This window comes from Nuphar pumila, chromosome 5 (assembly GCF_984573655.1).
Source record: "Nuphar pumila chromosome 5, dmNupPumi1.hap1.1, whole genome shotgun sequence".
NCBI classification, from domain to species: domain Eukaryota; kingdom Viridiplantae; phylum Streptophyta; class Magnoliopsida; order Nymphaeales; family Nymphaeaceae; genus Nuphar; species Nuphar pumila.
The window spans coordinates 105,297,261-105,304,788 of record NC_143253.1 but is presented as its reverse complement, the minus strand read 5'-3'; the positions used below and the strand labels follow the sequence as shown (position 1 = coordinate 105,304,788).

Below are 7,528 nucleotides of genomic sequence, written 5' to 3'. Positions count from 1 at the left end.
AAGAATTTGGAAAAATTGGGTTTTCAGGGCAAAAATATGGATAAATGTAAAAAAAAAAATTGTAAAGAGATTTAAAATCTTTTGCAAAAGGTTTTGAGATAAAATCTTTAAAATCAATATCCAGATATCCAGATTGTTTTTCTTGAGAAAAATTTTTGTAATTCAAAGTCCTGGGGGTAAAATAGGAAAGATTGACAATTTTGAAATCCCAGGGTTTTAAAAATCAATTTGGAAAAGTTTAAAAATCAAATCTGGATTGACAATTTTGAAAATCAGGAGTTCTGGATCTCAAAATGACATGCTGTGCAGTGAAATGATGCAAAGTGTTCATGCAATGCGATGCAAAGACATGTTTCAGTGAAATGTCACTCTGAGCTTAGACTTGGAAATTCTAACTTTTTGTCCAGAAAGAGGATTTTAAAATTTTGCAATTTGAAGATGTCTCTGAACCTAAATATAGAAATCTTGAGGCTCAAGAGTGAAATTTAGGACTTTTTGCAAGGTTCAATCTTGGAAAATGACCATTTTGCCCTTCATGGGTTCCGGAGAACCGAAATGGGGTGATTGAGGGCAATGTCATGGAGGTGAATGAAAATTTGGGGTGTTTACAGCTGCTGCCCATCAGACCACCCATCTTCAGCCCAGCCGCAGGACCTCCATCAGTTGCCTTCCACCTTCATTCAGCCCAGCCACCAGGCCTTTCAACGGTTCCTGCATCCTCAATTCAGCCCAGCCACCAAGCAATTCAACGGTTCCCTCAACCCAGCCAGCAGACGTCCAACGTGTTACTGCCATCATTTTCCACCTCTAACAGCCAACGTGCTTCCCAATTCCTTTCAGCCCAGCTGCAACCCAGCCAGTATTTTCACTTCTACTTCAGTCCAGCCAGCAGAAACCCCATCATCACCAGCCATGTGGTTATACCCACCACACCTTTATCGATCCATGGTATTCAACGTCTCCTCCATTCAGCAGGAAAAGAGATCCAACCCTTCAATCCTTGGTGGGCTGGGTGGCATTTCGTAGGGTGCAGAGGACCCAAATAGTTGTTGCACCTCTTCCTTCAAGTCCAGCAATAAAGAATCACCCCTTCCCTGCTCAGTTTCCGTCGAACTAAGGTTAATCACATTCACACAGTGTATTACTTTCAAAGCATTTGCTGAGCAATTGAGTGAAATGGCTACTGATTTGTTGATTGGAATTGAGAAGAGTTATTGTATAATGTTTTCCAATATTGTTGTTCTCTTTTAAATATAATTGCAGTAACAATATTCAGATTTTGTATGATCTTACAGAAGGAGCACTAATGGCAAGGCTTCATATCAGGTGCAGAAATTTGCAGGAATTAACGGGTGGATATTCAGATCAGATGCCATGGAATCGAGAGCATTTGCTGTATTAAAAATCTGATTAATAACCTGATTGTACTGATTAAACTGAGTTTGCAATTAGTTGATATCCGAATTTCATTGAATGGAAATGAGTTAAGCATAGTGTTTTAGTAGTTATTCTATATTAGTATATTGTGTTAGCAATATGTTAGCATAATCTGTGTTAGTTAACAGTCAGTGGGTGCATTAGTAGTTGGTGTGTGTTAGCATGTTAGCAGTAAATCTGTGTTAGGAGAGCATGTTAATCTGTGTTAGATACTGTGTTAGCATAGTGAGTTAGATCGGTATAATCATAACATTTTCAAGTGCTCCTGAATGTTCCCTGTCATGTCGCCACCCATGCTCCTTCCACTACATTGTATATGTTATATCCATCTCTTCTGTTGTAGGTGTGCAGTCTTGAAAATCGGCTATGTTCATGAACGGATATATCCATATCCGTTCATGATATCTATACCATCTTTGGCAGGCTTTGTTATTGATATACAGGGAAGCTCCATACCCATTTTTATTGAAAATTGCCTTATAAATTGGAAAATACGGCTGTGTAAAATCACCTACAGAAACTGTATATGCCTGTATTTTCTGATTTTATCCCTTTATATGGAATTTCCCTTAATGTGTATATTTTCTTATTATAGGTATATATATATCGATATATAGGTATATCTATGTATATCTACCTATATGTATACGTATATATGTATATATATATGTATATATATATACATATATATATACTTATATATATATATCCCTTCATGAGCATTGGTTATCACATATATTTTTCTTTTCTTTTACTTTTTGTAAATATATCTTCATTATCATATATCATTTATCATAAATTCAAGTATTTCTATATTTACATGTATATCTTCGTTGTATATAGTATATATACCCATTTTCTTGGTTATTTGGTACTAATTCTCATTTTGCAGGAAAATCTGGAGGAGGCTGATTCTTTTTCATTTATGTATTTTATTTTGATTTATGTCAGAGATGTAATAATCAAATTTGGAATAAGATTTGCTTTTACTGCGTAGATTAGGATGCATCTCATATAGTTTGATTTCAGTAATATCCTGATTCTATGATGTATATTTCTCAATTTTCGAAATTCACCATGGATGAACATGAATGGCACGTGCACCAACTCTTAGGGAGTTGATGAACTCGGTGGAATCCATATTTACGGCCCTAGTCGGAATATGGACGAGACCCAGATCCATCATCTCTCTACCAGTCACATTGAGCCTACACTCTTAGGCTATCTTAAAAATGCACATCATATTTCTAAATTTTCAAAATATTGTGAATTAACTCAAGTAAACTCTGAACATATTCATGGCCACAGTCAGAATATGTGAAGGCTTTACTTTGGCTTAATCCACATTTTCCAACAAATTTTTCAGAAATCTTTTCAAAGTGCATTGATTCATTCAAATCATTTGCATCATCTGTTTTTCTCATGATTTTCTCAAGAGATTTTCACTTCATGGAATCGATTTCTCAAGAAACTATGATGATATTCGAAGTTGGATTTTCAAAATCAAAGTTTTTTCTGTGATTTTCCCTGAAAATGTTATTTTCTTAAGACTCTTTTCAAAAGGATTTTTTTTCTCTTTCTCAAGAATCAAAAGCTATTTTCAGATATTTCAAAGATAAAATTCTCAGGATTTCAATTTCCTAAGTTCTAAATTTCCTTCTCCAATGAATTTTCCTATAAATTTTCTATCATTTTCTTAAGAAAATTCTCAAAGTCCGAGTTTTCCCAACAAGTGCTTTCATTTTCAAATGTTCATCTTTTCTCAAGAATTCCTTCCATTTTTCCTGAGATTCTCATTTCTTCATAGTTTTCCAAGTCTTTATAAACTTTCTCAAAATTTTCCCGAGATTCTCATTTCTTCATAGTTTTCCAAGTCTTTATAAACTTTCTCAAAATTTTCCCGAGATTCTCATCTCTTCAAGATTTTCTAAGTCTTTATAAACTTTCCCGAGATTTTCAAACCTTCTTCGTCTGAGTTTTTCTGAGAGATTGATTTCCATCTTTTCCTGAGAAATACTTTTCAACTCCAAATGTTTTCTAAGCATACATCATATTTTCCAATTTACATTTTCCAAAATTCTCATAGCACATGCCTGAATTTTCTGTGCATTTAGTATAGAACACAATTTCAATGATTTTACTAAGTCAAGCAAAATTTTGGTCCTTGGTTCGATTACCCCTGTTAAAGGCGGCATGAACGGTCGAACCTCATACCGACAGGTCGAGCCCCATCCTATGGATTTTCCCGCAATTTTCAAAACGGAGGTGAGTATTTCAAAACAATTTCCAAAATCCGGTCAAGTTTGAATCGCGAAAGCATTTCCCTCTCTCTTTCGCAAGGAAGGAAAGACGGGAAAAATTTTGCGACGATAACAGAAGAGTGACAGGATTTACTTATTAAATTAGTATTAGGTACGAATATTATTAATATTATTAGTGTTTATGCACCTCAAGTAGGTTTAGATGATTCCATTAAGCGTCAATTTTGGGAAGATTTAGATGGAGTAGTACAAGGGATATCTTATGGAGAAGGCTTTTCATCGGCGGTGACCTTAATGGGCATGTAGGCATTAGTAGGGATGGATTTGAGAGTATCCATGGAGGCTATGGCATAGGAGAAATAAACGAAAGTGGAGAAAGGATTTTAGATTTTGGTTTGTCCTATGATATGATCTTAGCAAACACTTGGTTTAGGAAGAGGGAGTCTCACCTAGTAACATTTAAAAGTGGGGTTAATACGAGTCAAATGGATTTTTTCCTACTTAGAAAGAGAGATAGGGGTTGTTGCATCGATTGTAAGGTTATACCGGGAGAAAGTGTAGCTACACAACATAGAGTCTTAATTTTAGATCTTAGAATTAGACAATACCGCAAAAGGGATAGACATATGATAGATCCTAGAATTAAGTGGTGGGCACTGATAGAAGCTAAACAAGGAATGTTTGTAGAGCGGGTAGTTAAGGAAGTTGATTGGTGTCTCGAGGAGGATTCAGAATCTATGTGGAATAAGATAGCGGGTGGCATGAGAAAGGTGGCTAAGGAGGTATTGGGTGAGTCTAAAGGCGGTGCACCGCTAGGTAAGGATACATCGTGGTGGAACGAGGATGTCAAATTAGCTATTAAGGTTAAAAGAGAGTGTTATAGAAATCTAAGTAAAAATCACGATAATGAGAATTTGGAGAAGTATATGATAGCAAAGAAGGAAGCTAAAAAAATAGTTCGGAACGCGAGGGATAAGGTATATAAGGAGGTTTATGACAAGTTGGATACCAAAGAGGATGAGAAGGATATTTATAGGCTTGCAAAGATAATAGATAGGAAATCGAGGGATCTGGGTATGGTTAGATGTATCAAAGATGAAACACAAAGGGTTTTAGTCAAAGATGAGGAGATTAAGGAGAGATGGAAAGATTATTTTGATAAGCTATTTAATGAAAGTCATGCTCAGGATCTTGGAGACTTTTTAATTCCTTTTCATGAGATGAATCGTGACTTCATGCGCAAGATTCAAAAGAAAGAAATTGCAGAGGCTTTGAAGAAAATGAAATCAAGAAGGGCAGTTGGCCCAGATGGTATACCTATCGAGGCTTGGAAATGCTTGGAAGAGAAAGGTTTAGAATAGTTGACAAATCTTTTTAACAAGATTTGGCGGACAAATAAGATGCCTAATGAGTGGAGGAAGAGTACTTTGGTGCCTCTATATAAGAATAAGGGTGATATACAAGATTGCACAAACTATCATGGTATAAAACTCATGAGTCATACTATGAAACTTTGGGAGAGGGTGATTGAGTCTAGGTTGAGGAAGATTGTCATGATATCAGAGAATCAATTTGGTTTTATGCCTGGAAGATCAACTATGAAAGCTATACATCTTCTTAGACAACTTATTGAGAGAAATAGAGAGAGGAACAAAGATTTGCATATGGTTTTTATTGATTTGGAGAAGGCTTACGATAGAGTACCTAGGGACGTTCTCTGGTGGACAATGATGAAGAAAGGCGTTTCTCTCAAGTACATTAGTATAATTAAAGATATGTATGAAGGAGTAGTAACCAATGTCCGCACTTGTAGAGGGGTGACAACCAATTTTCCTATAACGGTTGGGTTACATCAAGGATCTGCTTTAAGCCCTTTCCTATTTGCTATAGTGATGGATGAGCTTACGAGATCAATTCAAGAAAATGTGCCGTGGTGTATGTTGTTTGCTGATGATATTGTTTTGATTGATGAGTCTAGAGCTGGGGTTAATGCTAAGTTAGAATTATGGAGACAGACATTGGAAGCAAGAGGTTTTAAGTTGAGTAAGAGTAAGACAGAATACATGGAATGTCGATTTAGTAAGCAACGAAGTAGTGATGGGAGTGTAGTGAAGCTTGGTGAGCACGAAATACCAGTGGATGATTCTTTCAAATATTTGGGATCTATCATTCAAAAGTATGGAGAAATTGATGTAGATGTAAATCATAGGATAAAGGTTGGGTGGATGAAATGGAAGAGTGCAACTGGAGTGTTGTGCGATCGTAGAATGCCATTGCGGTTGAAGGGAAAGTTTTATAGGACGACTATTAGGCCCGCTTTACTATATAGTACAGAATGTTGGGCTGCCAAGAGACATCATACTCAAAAAATGAGTGTAGCTGAGATGCGTATGCTGAGATGGATGTGTGGAAATACAATAAAAGATAAGATTCGGAGCGAGGAGATGCGTAAGAAGGTAGGCGTTGCACCCATTGAAAATAAGATGAGAGAGAATCGTTTACGGTGGTTTGGACATATTCGACGAAGGCCTAATGATGCTCCAGTTAGAAGGATGGAGAAATGGGAAAATATATTAGTTAAAAGAGGTCGGGGTAGGCCTAGGAAGACATGGATGGAGGTGATAAGAAAGGATATGAATGTTTTGAACCTCACCGAGGACATGGCATTTGATAGAAATGAATGGAGGAGAAGGATTCATGTGGAAGACCCATAATGATTTTCTTTGTTGGTTCATATCGCCGACCCCAATTGTTTTGGGATGAAGGCGTAGTTGTTGTTGTTGTTGTTTTGTAGTTGCTCACTCCAAATATGTTAAATGACTCACCACGATGCACACACATATTCACTTGTTCATATGCATTGTTTGAGATATTCTATTTGTTACATTATGGCAAATTAATTGTGTTGTTACCTTGGTTAATTATGTATATCATGATGTAAATGCTATGTTTTGCTTTTGGTGTGTCGTGGTTGATTACTCACCAGCTCACACGAGTACTGACCCCGTTTTATGGGGATACAAGTGTTTTGCTTCTCATGGTGCAGTGGAGCTCGATGTGCGGCAGAGGACTAAACCCACACTCTAGAACCTCGAGATCTTGGCAGTTGTCTTTTATAAAGGGAAAGTGTTGTATTATTTTGTAGAAAGTGATAATGATAATGTTTCTCTTTGTTGTTTCCTCTGTAACCCGCCCAAAGTTTCCACTTGTTTTTCCTCTTTGGTTTTTCCGCCTTGCGCAATGTATTAAAAAAAACTCTAAAAATCTAAAGGATTTTCTTGATTTTTCAAGCTGGGATTCTGGGGCGTTACACTAAGCCAGACCTCTTTCACCCTAACACATATATCAGACCCCAACATATGTCCCTAGGTCCCTTTAGAAGCCTTCGATCATGTCCTTTCATATATGTACCAAAATCCTTTCTCGATTCACATATCAAACCCAGTTTTGACCTACCTAATTTAACTGTTTGACTATATTTTTCTTGTGCCTCTCAACTTGCTGAGATGTATCGTGACATAGATCCTGGGATTGCGGGTAGCAATCGCTATAAGTGTTTTACAATGTCTAGTTGCAATAGTTGTAACTATAGCGATAGAAGCATTTTTTTATTTAGTTACATAGAGAAACTGCTACCAAAATAAAGACCTAGTCACACTAGACTTAGCCTGTTGTAAGTACTATCATCGTCTCGATAGCATAAAATCCCCTAGGTGCAACCCTTGTCCCCTGAGACTCACCTTGCTTCGACAAATGTAAAGGGTGACACCCATGGGAATGGAACCTCAAGCGTCGGTCAAGCAGGCTAGGCCCCCTCCCATTGCGCCAAT

General features: G+C 36.9%; 1 long non-coding RNA gene across 1 annotated transcript; it reads left to right on the top strand.

Annotated features, from left to right (window-relative positions):
- Positions 1–569: 569 nt before the first annotated feature.
- LOC149838003 (uncharacterized) lies at positions 570–1,491 on the top strand. The gene is made up of 2 exons (XR_016432151.1): positions 570–1,118; positions 1,296–1,491. It is a non-coding gene; the product is annotated as an uncharacterized LOC149838003 (long non-coding RNA).
- Positions 1,492–7,528: the final 6,037 nt, after the last annotated feature.